Below are 18,804 nucleotides of genomic sequence, written 5' to 3' on the forward strand. Positions count from 1 at the left end.
TTTTTTTCTTGATGAGTCTGGCTAATGGTTTATCAGTTTTGTTTGTCTTCTCAAAGAACCAGCTTTGGGCTTCCCTGGTGGCACAGTGGTTGAGAATCCCCCTGCCGATGCAGGGGACACGAGTTCGTGCCCCAGTCTGGGAAGATCCCACATGCCGCGGAGTGGCTGGGCCCATGAGCCATGGCCACTGAGCCTGTGCGTCCGGAGCCTGTGCTCCTCAATGGGAGAGGCCACAACAGTGAGACAGTGAGAGGCCCACATACCACACACACACAAAAAGAACCAGCTTTTAATTTTATTGATCTTTGCTATTGTTTCCTTCATTTCTTTTTCATTTATTTCTGATCTGATCTTTATGATTTCTTTCCTTCTGCTAATTTTGGGGGGGGGGTGTTCTCCTTTCTCTAATTGCTTTAGGTGTAAGGTTAGTTTGTTTATTTGAGTTGTTTCTTTTTTCTTGAGGTAGGATTGTATTGCTATAAACTTCCCTCTTAGAACTGATTTTGCTCCATCCCATAGGTTTTGGGTCATCGTGTTTTCATTCTAATTTGTTTATAGGAATTTTTTGATTTCCACTTTGATTTCTTCAGTGATCTCTTGGTTATTTAGTAGTGTGTTGTTTAACCTCCATGTTTTTGTATTTTTTACAGGCTTTTTCCTGTAATTGATATCTCATCTCATAGCATTGTGGTTGGAAAAGATATTTGATACAATTTCAGTTTTCTTAAATTTACCAAGGCTTGATCTGTGACCCAAGATATGATCTATCCTGGGGAATGTTCCATGAGCACTTGTGAAGAAAGTATATTCTGTTGTTTTGGATGGAATGCCCTATAAATATCAATTAAGTCCATCTTGTTTAATGTATCATTTAAAGCTTGTGTTTCCTTATTTATTTTCATTATGTATGATCTGTCCATTGGTGAAAGTGGGGTGTTAAAGTTCCCTACTATGATTGTGTTACTGTCGATTTCCCCTTTTATGACTGTTAGCATTTGCCTTATGTATTGAGGTGCTCCTATGTTGGGTGCATAAATATTTACAATTGTTATATCTTCTTCTTGGATTGATCCTTGATCATTATGTAGTGTCCTTTGTCTCTTGCAGTAGTCTTTATTTTAAAGTCTATTTTTTCTTACATGAGAATTGCTACTCCAGCTTCCTGTGATTTCCATTTGCATGGAATATCTTTTTCTACGCTCTCACTTTCAGCCTGTATGTGTCCGTAGATCTAAAGTGGATCTCTTGTAGACAGCATATATATGGCTCTTGTTTTTGTATCCATTCAACCAGTCTATGTCTCTTGGTTGGAGCACTTAATCCAGTTACATTTAAGGTAGTTATTGATATGTATGTTCCTATTGCCATTTTCTTAATTGTTTTGGGTTTCTTATTGTAGGTCTTTTCCTTCTCTTGTGTTTCCTTCCTAGAGAAGTTCCTTTAGCATTTGTTGTAAAGCTGGTTTGGTGGTGCTGAATTCCCTTAGATTTTGCTTGTATGTAAAGGTTTTAATTTCTCCATCAAATCTGAATGAGATCCTTGCTGGGTAGAGTAAACTTGGTTGTAGGTTTTTCCCTTTCATCACTTTAAATATGTCCTGCCACTCCCTTTTGGCTTGCAGAGTTTCTGCTGAAAGATCAGATGTTAACCTTATGGGGATTCCCTTGTATATTATTTGTTGTTTCTCCTTTGCTGCTTTTAATATTTTTTCTTTGTATTTCATTTTTGATAATTTGATTAATATGTGTCTTGGCATGTTTTTCCTTTGATTTATCCTGTATGGGACTCTCTGTGCTTCTTGGACTTGATTGACTATTTCCTTTCCCATATCAGGGAAGTTTTCAACTATAATCTCTTCATATATTTTCTCAGTCCCTTTATTTTTCTCTTCTTCTTCTGGGACCCCTATAATGTGAATGTTGGTGCATTTAATGTTGTCCCAGAGGTCTCTGAGACTGTCCTCAATTCTTTTCATTCTTTTTTCTTTATTCTGCTCTGTGGTAGTTATTTCCACTATTTTATCTTCCAGGTCACTTATCCGTCCTTCTGCCTCAGTTATTCTGCTATTGATTCCTTCTAGAGAATTTTAAATTTCATTTATTGTGTTGTTCATCATCATTTGTTTGCTTTCAGTTCTTCTAGGTCCTTATTAAATGTTTCTTGTACTTTCTTCATTCTATTTCCAAGATTTTGTATCATCTTTACTATCATTACTCTGAATTCTTTTTCAGTTAGACTGCCTATTTCCTCATTTGTTTGGTCTGGTGGGTTTTACTTTGCTCCTTCATCTGCTGTGTGTTTCTCTGTCTTCTCATTTTGCTTAACTTACTGTGTTTGGGGTCTCCTTTTTGCAGGCTGCAGGTTCATAGTTCCCATTGTTTTTTGTGTCTGCCCCCAGTGGTTAAGGTTGGTTCAGTGGGTTGTGTAGGCTTCCCAGTGGAGGGGACTGGTGCCTGTGTTCTGGTGGATGAGGCTGGATCTTGTCTTTCTGGTGGGCAGGACCACGTCCAGTCGTGTGTTTTGGGGTGTCTGTGACCTTATTATGATTTTAGGCAGCCTCTGTGCTAGTGGGTGGGGTTGTGTTCCTCTCTTGCTAGTTGTTTGGCATGGGGTGTTCAGCATTGGAGCTTGCTCATTGTTGAGTGGAGCTGGGTCGTAGCATTGAGATGGAGATCCCTGGGAGAGCTCTCACCGTTTGATATTTCATGGAACTGGGAGGTCTCTCGTGGACCAATGTCCTGAACTCGGCACTCGGCTCTCACACCTCAGAGTCACAGGCCTGAAACCTGTCCGGAGGACAAAGACCCTGTCAGCCACATGGCTCAGAAGAAAAGGGAGAAAGGAAGGAAGGAAGGAAAGAAGGAGGGAAGGAAGGAGGGAGGGAGGGAGGGAGGAAAGAAAGAAGGGAGGAAGGAAGGAAGGAAGAATTATTAAAAATAAAAAGGATTAAAATGTAATTAAACAGGGCTTCCCTGGTGGCGCAGTGGTTGAGAATCCGCCTGCTGATGCAGGGGACACGGGTTCGTGCCCTGGTCCGGGAAGATCCCACATGCCGCGGAGCAACTAAGCCCGTGAGCCATGGCCGCTAGGCCTGCGCATCCGGAGCCTGTGCTCCGCAACGGGAGAGGCCACAGCAGTGAGAGGCCCGCATACCGCAAAAAAAAAAAAAAAAAAAAAAAAAAAATGTAATTAAACAAAAGAAAAAAAAAACTTGAAGAAAGAAAGAGGAGAGCAACCAAACCAAAAAACAAATCCACCAATGATAACAAGCACTAAAAAGTATACTAAAGGGCTTCCCTGGTGGCGCAGTGGTTGAGAATCCGCCTGCCGATGCAGGAGACACGGGTTCGTGCCCCGGTCCGGGAAGATCCCACATGCCGCGGAGCAACTAAGCCCGTGAGCCATGGCCGCTAGGCCTGCGCGTCCGGAGCCTGTGCTCCGCAACGGGAGAGGCCACAACAGTGAGAGGCCCGCATACCGCAAAAAAAAAAAAAAAAAAAAAAAAAAAAAAAAAAAAGTATACTAAGAAAAAAAAAAATAACAGACAGACAGAAGAGAAAAAGGAAAAAATATATACATACCTATATATTAATTAAAAAAGGAAGAGAGCAACCCAATGAAAAAACAAACCTACCAGTGATAATAAACTCTAAATACTAAGGTAAACATAAAACCAGGAACAAATTAGATGCAGAAAGCAAACTCCAAGTCTGCAGTTGCTCCCAAATTCCCCTGCCTCAACTTTGGAATGATTCGTTGTCTATTCAGGTATTCCACAGATGCAGGGTACGTCAAGTTGATTGTGGAGGTTTAATCTGCTGCTCCTGAGGCTGCTGGGAGAGATTTCCCTTTCTCTTCTTTGTTCGCACAGCTCCTGGGATTCAGCTTTGGATTTGGCCCCACCTCTGTGTGTAGGTCGCCTGAGGGCGTCTGTTCTTCACTCAGACAGGACTGCGTTAAAGGAGCCGCTGATTAGGGGGCTCTGGCTCACTCAGGCGGGGGGGGAGGGAGGGGTACGGATGCGGGGCAAGCCTGCGGCAGCAGAGACCAGCATGACATTGCACCAACCTGAGGCGCGCCGTGCTGCGTTCTCCCAGGGAAGTTGTCCCTGGATCACGGGACCCTGGCAGTGACGGGCTGCACAGGCTCCTGGGAGGGGAGGTGTGGATAGTGACCTGTGCTCGCACACAGGCTTCTTGGTGGTGGCAGCAGCAGCCCTAGCATCTCATGCCCGTCTCTGGGATCTGCGCTGATAGCCGCTGTTCGCGCCCAACTCTGGATGTCATTTAGGTGGTGCTCTGAATCCTCTCTCTTCATGCACCCCGAAACAGTGGTCTCTTGCCTCTTTGGCAGGTCCAAACCTTTTCCCAGACTCCCTCCCGGCTAGCCATGGTGCACTAACCCCTTCAGGCTGTGTTCACGCAGCCAACCCCAGTACTCACCCTGCGATCTGACCGATCTGACCGAAGCTGGAGCCTCAGCTCCCAGCCCCGCCCGCCCCGGCGGGTGAGCAAACAAGCCTCTCGGACTGGTGAGTGTCGGTCGGCACCGATCCTCTGCAGGAATCTCTCTGCTTTGCCCTCCGCACCCCTGTTGCTGTGCTCTCCTCTGTGGCTCCGAAGCTTCCCCCTCCACCACCCTCAGTCTCTGCCCGCGAAGGGACTTCCTAGTGTGTGGAAACCTTTCTTCCTTCACAGCTCCCTCCCACTGGTGCAGGTCCTATCCCTATTGTTTTGTCTCTATTTTTTCTTTTGCCTTCCCCAGGTACGTGGGGGAGTTTCTTGCCTTTGGGGAGGTCTGAGGTCTTCTGCCAGCGTTCAGTAGTTGTTCTGTAGGATTTGTTCCACATGTAGATGTATTTGTGGGGAGGAAGGTGATCTCTACGTCTTACTCTTCCACAATCTTGAAGGTGTCCTCTTCAGATTCTTTTTTAAAAGACTATTTCTGGTAGAAATTTTAAATTTCACTAACAACTGTATCTTTTTTACTTACCAGTCCAAGTGCTTCTTTATATGGCATAGTCAATGGACCTCCATTCAGATTCTTTTACTGAATGAAGAAAATGCTCATCAAATACCTTTTTCAAGGGAGGAAGAGCTGTCTGACAATGTCTTTTAAATCATTAATACTGTTAATTACATCTCAGTAAACAAAAGAAGAGAGACAAACATTTCAAGCACAACAAGATCAACTCTCTGCATCCAATACTTAAACTCCATTTTCAGTTGCAGGTCTCTGCCTATCAGTGTACAGTGAAAACATTCAGACTTTGGCCATAGAACTGGCTTCAGAAAAAAAAAAATCTAAATAAGCCAATTCTCTGAGCCAATCTTATTATCAGAAGCACAATGAACTCATTAATCTTATTCAGAGTTTTACCTTTTGTCATCATGTTTTTTGTTTACTTTCCTTCCTGAAGAAAAACATGTTTTCAGTTCTGAATCCAAACTCTTGATCATCTCCTCCCTTAGGACAAGCTAATCTGCATCTGTATAAGGAAAGCAGAGCTTCAAATGAACTTCCTAAGTTCACTTCAACATCAAAATAGGAAAATTAAAATTACTACATTTCCAAAGTTTACTATTTTACTTCCCTGTGGTTCACACTAAAACATTGGGAGATAAATGGTGGTAAGATTGGGAGCAGGTGAGACAAAAGCTGCTGGGACTCCCAGGCCTTATTGTAGGCAGGTTACCTGAAGATAAAGTCCACAAACTTTAACACGGCATACACAGCTATTCCTGATGGGCCTCTGACACTTCATTCTAATTTCAGGTTTTGACTTTTCTGAACATACTTCATTTCCTCACATGCTTATAGGCCTTTCAAAGTGCAATCCCTATCGCCTGGAACTATTTGCACCCTTACCTGTTCTGTGTGACTTCTCCTCTTAACTCCCACTTATTATTCTTTCTTTATCCTTCAGCCAAGATGTCACTTCCTTTGTGAAATCTGCTGGGGCCGTGACTAGCTGAGGTAGCTCTTCAGTATGCTTCCATGGCTCTGCATAGTTTTGCTGTCTTGATACAGTTATCACAATATATCATAGTCCTTCCTGTTCACTGATGAATTCCCAGGTCTTAGCACAGTGTGCTGAGCCCAAAGAAGGAGTTTAACAAGTAGATGAATGAATACTGCATTTTCTAATACTGAGCAAATAAAATATGTCTCTACTTCAGACCTGCAGAAGAAAGCATACGACAGGTCACTATTGAAAAATACAATTCTTATGTAAACTATTGATTCACACAACAGCATGTATGAATCTTAATTGCATTTTGTTAAGTGAAAGAAGCCATGCATAAAAGGCTGCATATAGTATCAATATGATTTCATTTATATGTCATTCTGGGAAAAGCAAAACTATAGGATCAGGAGATAGATCAGCCATGTCCAGGGGTTCTGGGTGGACAGATGGGGAAACTGTAAAGTGGCAGCCCAGAGAAATTTAGGGTCATGGAGTCGGTCGGTGTGGCACTGTGGAGCTGGACGCGTGACTCCATGCATTTGTCAAAAATCATAGAGCTGTACACTGTGCAACCTGTATGCAAGTGTAAATGGATTAATCAGGATGTTGAGATAACCCAGGATGGGATGCAGAGTGTGACAAATGAATGTAACCATTAGAACACCACAGTACCTGCACTGCAGGCAGGATCCAGTGACAAATGCTGAAATTAGTGGGTGGAAACTTTAGGGAGGAATGGAATGTTTGCATCACTTTAAAGTATCTCCTTTATTTATTATTACTGTGGTGGTTTTAACATATGTCCATAAATTCAAGAAGTTGAAACTTAATATCCTCCTCTGGCTGAACTTGGTGACTTGCTTCTAACAAATAGAATATAGAAAGGGAAAAATAGTAACTTCACATTGGAGAAATGTAACAAACACTAGGTTAACCTGCACATCACAGTCAACATCACCAGTGATAAGACCTATCAAACTCCTGTACCTCGTTTTTTTTTTAAAATATTTTCTTGGCTGAGCCATGCGGGCATGTGGGATCTTGGTTCCACGCCCAACCCATGCCCTTTGCGTTGGAAGCATGGAGTCTTAACCACTGGACCACCAGGGAAGTCCCCAAATCCTGTACCTCTTGACATGATGTATTGAGAAGGCACATCACTTCTGTGGATTCCTCTTCCAAGATCCATAAGCTCAGTCTAATCATGAGAGAAAAACACCAGACAAATCCACATTGAGGGGCATATTGCAAAATACCTGACCACAAATGTGTCACAGCCATAAGAGGTGAGGAAAGACCAAGAAACTGTGACAGACTGGAGGGGACTGAGGAGACAGGATGAGTGCATGTAGTGTGGTGTCATGAATTGTATCCTGAAACAGAAAAAGTCATTAGTGGAAATATGGAGGCAACCTGAATAGAGGTTAGTTAATAGTATTGCACCATTGTTAATGTTGATAGATGTACCATTGTTATGTAAGATGTTAACAGAGGAAGCTGAGTGAAGGGTATATGGAAGCTCTGTTTATTGTTTTTGCAACTCTTTTGTAAATCTAAGATAATTCCAAGGAAAAAGATTTTAAAAGGAAAAAAAAAGTTTCCAGATAGTTCATTGATTTGCTGAGATCATAGGAGTAGCAGGCTCAAAGGCCACACAACCAGAAGCACTGTCCCAAATGGTGTGGTGAAACTGACCTCCCCAGCATATGGCTCTCTCTGCTGTTTGAACTGCCAACACCACTGGCACTGATTCACCCAGAGGGAGCCATGGTCCCTGCTGCCCTGGGAGTGGAGTCTTGTTGCAATAGTCACTGACTCTAGAAAGAATTCCCTGAGGTCCTGCTTTGTATCAATAGCCTTCTATTCAAAATATGGCATATGTATGTGATCAGTGGATATCAGGTCTTATGCCTATATCTTGCTTAGAGAAACTGGGAAAGTGAGTGTCTGGCCTTTTTTCAGTTTGTCTAATGATGAATAGATAATAGATGAATATAGAAAGGGAGTTCAGATACTTGGCAGCCAAGGATAATGAAAAAAACCTGCTATATTTTGTGAATATAATGTTGGTACAATTAGAACATTCAAGCTATTATAAAAGAAGTCTAAGAGCAATTCAATTCAGCATGCCTAATTGTATAAAACAGAAAACTAGGTAGAAAGACAAGGTAAACAGAAGAGTTTTGTTTAAGCTTTGAAAGATATGTATTTTGATTTAACTTCCTAGTATTCAGTCTCCTACAACTCATCATTTATCTTTATTGGCAATCCTGCCCCTTCACTTTTAAAAAAAAAAAAAAAAAAAGGGAAGTGCAAACAAAAAGCTCTGCATTGTCTGTTTCCAAGTGAAAATATTTATTCCTCTCTCATTGAAGACAAGGTTTTGTCACAAAGGTTCTTCTTAATTTTAAAATATGCATCACTTATAAATCACTAATAAAATATTTCAGGGATTTAATTTATGAAACAAACCAAATAGATAATGTTTTGCACTCAAGCCTTAAAAATCAAGTGAGCAGCTATGCTTTCTTTTTTCTTTTCCTTTTCTTTTTTTCTTTCTTTTTCTTTTTTTAAAAAATCTTCTGTGAGCAATGAACTCAATGCAGACAGTGTGGGCAAGTCTGAGCAATTATCATCATCCCAATAATGACAAGTTTCCCTTTGTTGTTACCATGTACCTTTGGTCACATTCATGGTCTCTGCTTCTACCACATCTGTTCTCTTCTTAAACTTATGGACAGTTAACTGACTTTTGAAATGGAGAGAAATGGAACTGAAACACTCTGGCCAATAATTACTTTTTAACATCAGATGGAGAGATATGCCATGTTCTTGGATTGGAAGAATCAACATTGTGAAAATGACTATACTACCCAAAGCAAACTACAGATTCAGTGCAATCCTTGTCAAACTACCAATGACATTTTTCACAGAACTAGAACAAAAAATTGCATAATTTGTATGGAAACACAAAAGGCCCCGAATAGCCAAAACAATCTTGAGAAAGAAAAACGGAGCTGGACGAATCAGGCTCCTGGACTTCAGACTATACTACAAAGCTACAGTAATCAAGACAGTATGGTACTGGCACAAAAACAGAAATACAGGTCAATGGAATAGGATAGAAAGCCCAGAGATAAACCCATGCACCTATGGTCACCTTATTTTTGATAAAGGAGGCAAGAATATACAGTGGAGAAAAGACAGCCTCTTCAATAAGTGGTGCTGGGAAAACTGGACAGCTACATGTAAAAGAATGAAATTAGAACACTCCCTAACACCATACACACAAAGAAACTCAAAATGGATTAAAGACCTAAATATAAGGCCAGACACTATCAAACTCTTAGAGGAAAACATAGGCAGAACACTCTATGACATAAATCACAGCAAGATCCTTTTTGACCCACCTCTTAGAGAAAAGGGAAGTAAAAACAAAAATAAACAAATGGGACCTAATGAAACTTCAAAGCTTTTGCACAGCAAAGGAAACCATAAACAAGACGAAAAGACAATGCTAAGAATGGGAGAAAATATTTGCAAAGGAAGCAACTGACAAAGGATTAATCTCCAAAATTTACAAGCAGCGCATGCAGCTCAATATCAAAAAAACAATCAACCCAATCCAAAAATGGGCAGAAGACCTAAACAGACATTTCTCCAAAGAAGATATACAGATTGCCAACAAACATATGAAAGGATGCTCAACATCACTAATCATTAGAAAAATGCAAATCAAAACTACAATGAGGTATCACCTCACACCAGTCAGAATGGCCATCATCCAAAAATCCACAAATGATAAATGCTGGAGAGGATGTGGAGAAAAGGGAACCCTCTTGCACTGTTGGTCGGAATGTAAATTGATACAGCCACTATGGAGAACAGTATGGAGGTTCCTTAAAAAAACTAAAAATAGAACTACCATATGACCCAGCAATCCCACTACTGGGCATATACCCTAAGAAAACCATAATTCAAAAAGAGTCACGTACCACAATGTTCATTGCAGCTCTCTTTACAATAGCCAGGACATGGAAGCAACCTAAGTGTCCATCGACAGAGGAATGGATAAAGAAGATGTGGCACATATAGACAATGGAATATTACTCAGCCATAAAAAGAAATACAATTGAGTTATTTGTAGTGAGGTGGATGGACCTAGAGTCTGTCATACAGAGTGAAGTAAGTCAGAAAGAGAAAAACAAATACCGAATGCTAACACATATAAATGGAATCTAAAAAATAATTTGGTTCTGAATAACCTAGGGGCAGGACAGGAATAAAGACACAGACGTAGAGAATGGACTTGAGGACACGGGGAGGGGGAAGGGTAAGCTGGGACAACTAAGAGAGTAACATTGATATATATACACTACCAAATGTGAAATAAGTAGCTAGTTGGAAGCAGCTGCATAGCACAGGGAGATCAGCTCATGCTTTGTGACCAGCTAGAGGGATGGGATAAGGAGGGTGGGAGGGAAATGCAAGAGGGAGGGATATGGGAATATATGTATATGTATAGCTGATTCACTTTGTTATACAGCAGAAGCTAACACAACACTGTAAAGCAATTATACTCCAATAAAGATGTTAAAAACAAAAACAATATTTTAAAAAATAGGCTAGGCTACTATAGAATAGTATACATGAAAGGAAGAGGTTAATATATAGCAATACAGATAACAGTGTATCACATGTACTGAAACATTAATTTTACCTATGAAATGCCTACATGTATATGGATATTGATTCTGTGTAAAACATATTTCTTACCATGGGTTGCAGTCAAGAAACTTTGAAAGCTTTTTAACAATATATGACAGTGCTATGTTGGTACCTTTAATTGCCCAGAAGTCAGAAGATTGTGTTTGTTATGAAGCTAGTTCGAAGAAATATCTTTACCAGCATGTGGCAGAAATTGCACATATAGAATTTTTAACTCAGTCAGTGCCAAGCTTGCTTGGTTTGGTGGAAAGGATTAAAACCATTACCTAAAAAGGAAAAATCAGGATCATTGATAAATTGCATGTTTTATGTGCTACTTCTGCCCATTGTCATCCTGTAAAATTTAAAAAGTCATTTATCATGGAGATAAATCATATGAATGTATGAACCTTTGAAACATTCTGCATTAAACTTGCCTTCTCAGATGCGAGGGGAAATCCAGCAGTCCTCTGTTGTTCCTCATGTTTAGCCATGTAGAGTACAGGGAAGAGAGCTGTCACCAATCGCCTGAAAAACTAGGTGAATAACTGCCACCTTCTCAGGAGTGTCCTTTGCCCTAAAAGCCTTCAATTGCAGATCATCTGTCTTTAGAGTTTCTTGGGCACAGAGGCTTCCTGTCTCTTTTTCCAAATTAAGGGCACTCAACAGAGCTGCCACACTGGGCACTAATGAATTCTCTGAGACTAATCTACACAGTAATGAGAACTGGTATCTGTCACTCACTCTCCCAGGAGGTAACAGTTCACACGACATTACGTCACCCTATTAAAATAACTTATTAGCTGTGTTGCTTGTCTGCTACTATTCACTAAGAAGGTGCGACCAAAGAGACATGTATTTGCACAAATGATGAGATTTAATTTGATTTGTTCTCCATTTTGTTTTTAATGGCTGAGTGCACACGTGCTGTAAGTAAATGTAAGCATTTTATACAGATCATCTGTACCTTAGGGAAGCATCAACACAATTATGACTTTTCACCAATTAGATGAAAAACAAGTTAGGTGAGATTCTGCATCCCATTCAAAATGTGTGAGGAACTCGTATACTCCATTCCCTGCATTTTTGTATCCCAGGAAGTATTTATACTTTCGCAGAGGCTTTCGTTATAGGCATAATACCATGAAACCATTGATAAATGATTCTGAGAGCTAAATTAGGGAGGGTAATTTTGGATGGAGTAATAGAGAGTTGGTACAATTTTTATCACAAACTCACCAAATTATGTAAACATTTCTTTGCTGTTTATTTTATTTTTTATTTTTTTTTTTTGCTGCTGTTTATTTTTGTCAATGTAATATCTCAGTAAGAGCATGGGCTTTTGTCCTTATATGGAGGTTACTTAAGTCCTGGCTTTTCCTTTTGGTGGTTGGTTGTGTGATCTTAGAGGAAATTATTTAGCATTTTTATCCTCATTTACTTCATCTGTAGGATGAGAGTAAAATAATATCTACCTCATACCTGAGGTCCTTAAGAGGATTAAATGTGTTTAAACAGTGCTTGACCCACAGTAAGTACTGAATAATACCAATCATTATTATCATTATCCAGTCTTCCTCCTTAAAGAAAAAATCAGAAAGAAATTTTTTTGCATTTTTGCTATATTTTTAATTTTTCTTTTGATGCAGTTGTCTGAAAACTATCGAGTGTAGTTCAAAAAATATTGGAAAGCAGCATCAATGCTTTAGTAAGCTCAGTGGCCCCATCAATTGCCCTGCAGATCCATCCTCCAACATCGTTCTCTGAAGAAAAGCATTTCTTCCACGTATTGCTATGGCTCTGCCAGTTATTAGCTGTGTGATTATGAACAAGCTTCTTTAAATCTCCAAGCTTCATGTTCTTCTTCTTTGGAAAGGGGATAATAATACCTCCTTCATTGTATTGCTATGAAGATTAAATAAAATTAAACACACTTTGTACAACATCTATCACTGTGTCTAGCAGGTGTAAGTATTCAATAACCTGCAATTGTAATGATTATTATTACTCATAATGCCACTGACCCATCATCTGTAAGAACTGTTCTGCATTACTTCTAACAGTTGCATAGATGCAGGCTCTATCCTCCCCACCCTTGCCTAGTCTCTCTTGTGTCCTCAAAAGCCAGCAGTCCCAGGAGGCTGCCTGGAAGTGCACTTATTATAGAACAGAGCTTTTCAAACTAGACCTTGTCATACTTAAATAGAATCTATAATTTTGGCCTCATTTGCTCAACATTAGAGCAAACTATACAAAGTAGCCTATGTTAGTGTCCTAGTTGTTTTATTATTATATCATTAATTGGATTAAGTACTATTTTAAAATGTTTTTAAATAACATTTGTATTCATATTATCGGTGAACAACATAAACCACTCACAGGCTTTCAAAACTACTGGAATTAAAAGGGTATTCCCAAAATAACAATCACATAAGGACAATTATTCTATAACATAATAAGGTGAAGAAGAGATTTGATAATTTTGTATTTTTCAGAGTCAAGCTAAATTCATGAACAATTGGCAATTAAAATTGTACCCAAATGCTATTTAAAACAAACCAGATTCTTTCCTGCACTTTGGGAATTGGCATGAGAATGTTCTGGGGAGTTTTATAGCCACATGGTGCATACAAAATGAGGTGCTGAGTTTCCGTCATTCTACATGAAATATATCTTTCCAGATTTGTGTTTCCCACAAATATTATCATAGTTTTCTAAAATGCAATATAGTTTGGTTAAAAGCAAATTCTTACTAACAATCTTGAAAATACATATAAAGAGTTATCTCCACTTTTATTTTTCTTGTCTAGACTAAAACATCCTTAATAGATAGCTCACCATCTTAAATTAGAATAATAATAATAATAGTAATATGGTAATAATAGCAAATACTTCTTCCCTACTTCTACATCCTGCATAAGCCACTTACACATATTAAGTCATTTAATCCTCATAGCAACCCTATGAGGTAGGTACTATTTTTGACTCCATTTTACATTGCAGGAAAGTGAGCCCAGAGGAGTAAAGTAACTTGCTGAAGGTCACACAGAAAGTGGAAGAACCATGACTCAGACATCAGGTTTTTACCCTAAAATATCATCTGGCTAAAATTGTTATGTGGTCAAAACTTACTCATCAATGTCAAACTTATGACACATCAGTTGGTGATGAAAACCCCTGTCTTGGAATGCAGTACTCGTATATAATTCCTAACTAGGAAGAAAAATTCCTTCTTTTCTATGGCCTGGTTTCTCTCAAACTAAGCTAAATTTCTTTCCTGTTTGCATGATCTGGGCTAATTTACATGACTAGTATAGATAAAGCAAGTAAGAGGAGATACTTTTTAAAATCACATTAATATAAATTTCTAACTCAAAATTGAATCATTTATTGGCATTTGAAAGCAACATGGTGACTCTATCAAGCTAATCAAAAAACAATATAGGTCTTTTAGAAAAAGCTGGTTACAGGGATAGTGTAATTGACCCTCTAACATGCAGCAGCCATGTGGTTTGGGAGCTGACCCTAATTCTGGAGGCAGGTTCTGATTTGACTAAGCCAATTATAATAATCCCATTTTCCTTGCCAGTATTTCTTGAGGAACCAGTGCTTAAGCCAATCAGAATACAGCATTCCCCTGGCTGTCATTTGCTGAAGAATGAGTGACCTAAGTTGGCCCAGTCAGACTCAGTGGAGGGACTTACAGTTGAGAGGAGCTGCCTTTACACCCACTGGAGAAAGAGATGTGGGATGAAGTTAATACTGTGGACAAGATAGAAGAACGAGAAAGAACCTGGATGTTTGATGACATTCTTAAGTTGCTAAATCCACCAGCCCTGAAGGCCACACTACCTTGCACTTCATCTTGAAGGAAAAAATACATTTTTTATTACAGTTTAAGTTTGTTTTAAGTCTGGTTTTCTGTTAATTTTTGCAGCTCAAGCACAGCTAGGAAACACATTTTTACCCCTTAGCACCTGCCCTATAGTCTTGGTTTTAAAGGGGCAGTTAGGATCTGTGCATTTTGAATCATTGATAATTTGGTTCAAACATATGAACTGACCCAGATTCATATCTATATTTATTAAGCACATAATGTAACACATGCCAATAAAACAATGTAGACACTTTTGTATACATTATCAAGAAGTACCTTCGCAACAGGCTCAGGGAGAGAGAGATCATAATCTGCATTTTCTAGGTGAATAAGTAGAATTCAGAGTGGTTATGTTACTTACCTCCCATCACACTATTACTTGTTGGAAAATTCTTACTTGAGCTCAGGTCTTTCAAATCCAGTTTCCATTAATTACCCTGGCACTTTGATTCGGTTTAGGAAAGATGGGGATGCATGAAGAACTCCACATTGTATCATTTGGAGGCAGTTTCTTTTCATGGGATAGACCCCTACTTACTACCATGAACCTTATACTCTAACACTTTTTTTCCCCTGTTGTATCTTGTGGAAAATTACCAAAATCATCGTGTGTGTAACATTCTATAATTCTATGAAAATTGAAGTAGAAATATCTATTCTGGCACAACTAACACATTTCTGAAGTTTCTTTGCAGTCACATAATAAAATTATGTGTATATATACATATGAATATATATATATAGAAAGATAGTATATCTGAAGCATATTTAATTTAGCTTTTAATTTCTTTATTGTCTCACGATTCTCCCTTTCTTGGACTTGCTAACTTAAAACATTCTAATGCCATTCTAAATGGGAAATATTCGTTACTCATTCTAGGGCCGCATGCTGAATTAGGTTTGAATAACATAGTAAATAAAAATGATTATCACACAAGAGAGTGAAACAACCCAGTGTCAATCTCAGATGACAAGATCTCTGTAGAGCTCTGCTTGTTGCTTTTAAAAGCCTGAAGTTCTTCAGAAAGTGCTACTGCAGATTCTCTTGATTCTTATAAAATAATTTGTCTAGAAAGATAAAAACTCAAATAATCAAAAAATTTCCTCTCCCATCCAGCACTTTCTCTTGAGTGTTTCTTTTAAAGCCAAGATAACTTGCATTTGTTGCAGTTTTGGACTTTAGCATGAAATTAATTTTTACCATAGCCAACAACTGGTGTTCAAGCCCAAGTGTGGCATGCAAATTGTCCAGAGATGTTGTAAACCTAGATCTCAACCATAAGGCTGGGGAAACATAGAACTTGGGGAAGCAGGATAAGTTCAGACTTTGACCAGTCATACTAGCAATGATTTAACTCAGCGGTCCCCAACCTTTTTGGCACCAGGGACCAGGTTCCTGGAAGACGATTTTTCCATGGACAGGGGAGGAGGGATGTGTCAGGCAGTAATGCAAGCAAGGGGGAGCGATGGGGAGAGGCAGATGAAGCTTCTCTTGCTTGCCAGCCGCTCACCTCCTGCTGTGCAGCCCCATTCCAACAGGCCACAGACCAGTACCAGTCCATGGCCCGGGGGGTTGGGGGATCCCTGACTTAACTTCAAGGAGCTCAGTACGAAATAAGAGGCATTGTAACACTGCCCAGAGCGTGCTGGGCTGAATAGAAATTCCACTGGCTATTGATAGGTAATATGTATTCCATGGATAGTAAGTACTCTATGGATAATAAGTATCCATGGATACAGGATGTAGAATTGCCTAAATTTATTTATCCGAAGAACCTATTGTGTGTGTGTGTGTGTGTGTGTGTGTGTGTCTGTGTGTAGCATCTTAGCAGACCAGTGCTCTATAAAACACACCTGGGGAAGTGTAAAACACACCGTACAGAAGGGCTCCATTTGAAATAGGTGAACTACATGAAAATAAAGAGGATACAATGGAGAAAACTTATTTCTTTTTAACTATTTTTGTTTGGACATTTTACTTTGAATCTTTTCATTGAAATAATAACATTTTGTATAATGTAAACACTACTTTTTTCTAAATAAATCCTTCTCCATTTCTTCTTTTTACTCTCAAGGAAACTCTGAGAGGATAATTAGGACAGTTGTATTCTATTTTACAGTTGAAGAAACTGATGCAGAGAGAAGTAAATGTCTTTTACACTTAACATAGGCTAGGTAAGGGCATTGGAAAACTAGGGCCAAATCTGGTTTGCAGCTTATTTTTGTGCAGTCTGGAACTAAGAATTGTTTTAAAGGCTTGTTAAGAAAAATAAAAAGTGGAATATTTGCTATTTGGCCTTTTACCAAAAAAGTATGCCAACCTCTGGACTAAGTTATGCTGTGGTAACAAACAATACTTATATCTCAGTGGTTTTGTCAGACAAAAATGTATTTCTTGCTGACACTGCATATCCAACACAGGCTGCTGGGAGTCTCTGCTTCCAGATCACTCAGGAAGCCAGACTGACAGAGACCTTGTGTCATTATATGCTTCTATGGCTGCCACAGCAGCTGGAAGGGAATATGATGAGATGAACACTGGCTCTCAAAATTTCCACCTGGGCGTGAAACATACCAGTTCTGCTCACATTTCACTGGCCAAGGAAATCACATGGTGTCATCTCAGTTCAAAGGGACAGGGAAATGCTGTCCTACCTTGTGTGTACAAGAAGAAAATCCAAAAATATTTGGTGAACAATCACGCTAATACAGGGTACACATACTTGCACACACACATGTGTGTAGAAAGCTAATTCAAGAAACTATATCTTGTGAAACTTGATTTATTGATCCTTTCTCTCTCTCTCTCTCTCTCTCTCTCTCTAATATATATATATATATATACATACATACACATATGTATGTATGTAATTATCTCTATTATATATATAGAAATCTCTATTATATATAATTCTTATCCTATGTATAATTCCATATATATATCTCAACATGTAATAGTTATCTCTTTATATAGGTAGACCTATGTATCTATCTGTTGACAAATATTAACGTTAGAAGGAAACCTACAGCTGGTTCTAAGGAAACTTTTTTTATTTTATAAAGACAGGTGAGGTTAATAGTGACAGATCCAAAGTGCAAGATTCTTATCAATTTCTAGGTTCCCAATAATCTCTTGAGTACTTCTTCCTGTACATTAAACTTCTTCTTTTCTAAGTAAAACCCTCATATCATTTTGAAATCATGCTAGATAGATTTTTATATGGTCTCATGTTGGAAGTATTTGCTCTGTGTGACAAAGAGAAGTCTGCCTACTCCCAACCCCCGCCCTCCCCCCCACACACAGTGAAGAACAATCTGGTTTCCAAGAGTCATTGCGAATTGACAATGTCCTTACTACATGCCTGCATGCACAAGGTCAAACTGTGCTCTGAAATAATCCCACATCTGAGAGCACAGTGGCCACACCCTTCCTGGCTCAGTGACAAAGCAAGAAAATTTGGGGTGATAAAGAAGTGAAAGGGGCTTCCCTGGTGGCGCAGTGGTTGAGAGTCCGCCTGCCGATTCAGGGGACACGGGTTCGTGCCCCGGTCCGGGAAGATCCCACATGCCACGGAGCGGCTGGGCCCGTGAGCCATGGCCGCTGAGCCTGTGCGTCCGGAGCCTGTGCTCCGCAACGGGAGAGGCCACAATAGTGAGAGGCCCGCGTACCACAAAAAAAAAAAAAAAAAAGAAGTGAAGACATCATTTTTATCCTCTTCTTATATGTGTCCTTCCTTCAACCAGAGATCATTGGTGGGTTTGTCTCCTTCCAACTTCAGCCCTTTCTCTTTACTTAGGAGATGCCAAATGAGAGAAACATCAATTGTGAGGTTTCTTAACCATACACTTGACCATTCCATCCTTGTACACTTTGTCCCTAGGGAGCTATTACTGCCAAAATGGCAAGTTACAAATAACCAATTCCTGGTGAGGGGGAGAAACCCTGAAAGGGACAATTTCTTTTCAGGAGAATAAATCATAATATTTAAAAAAGGGAGATCTTGGAAAAAGCCACCAGTGGAAGAGTCCAAGCAGGTCTTCCATCTGTGTTTGGGGAACGGTTAACAGCAATATGTGGGAAGTCAAACAAAAATGGAGAGCAGAGATTTTCTTTGCTTATTTTTTTTTTAAAAGGATGTTTGTTTAAGGAAAGTATGCGTGGGGGCAGGAATGGGGAGAGCCATGGCTCCAGTGAAAGAGATGAGTCTTGGTGAGACAAATACCAGCAGTAGTTCAAAGGACTTCTTGGCAT

The 18,804-nt window shown here is 39.5% G+C and overlaps 1 long non-coding RNA gene across 1 annotated transcript; it reads right to left on the reverse strand.

Moving 5' to 3' along the window:
• Nucleotides 1-288: 288 nt before the first annotated feature.
• LOC136794164 (uncharacterized) lies at nt 289-6,181 on the reverse strand. Its single transcript, XR_010840533.1, has 3 exons — nt 5,869-6,181; nt 5,380-5,488; nt 289-2,786 (listed from the first exon to the last, which is right to left on the reverse strand). It is a non-coding gene; the product is annotated as an uncharacterized lncRNA (long non-coding RNA).
• Between the last annotated feature and the right edge of the window lie 12,623 nt (nt 6,182-18,804).

Source organism: Kogia breviceps, chromosome 4 (genome assembly GCF_026419965.1).
Source record: "Kogia breviceps isolate mKogBre1 chromosome 4, mKogBre1 haplotype 1, whole genome shotgun sequence".
In the NCBI taxonomy this organism is placed as follows: Eukaryota; Metazoa; Chordata; class Mammalia; order Artiodactyla; family Physeteridae; genus Kogia; species Kogia breviceps.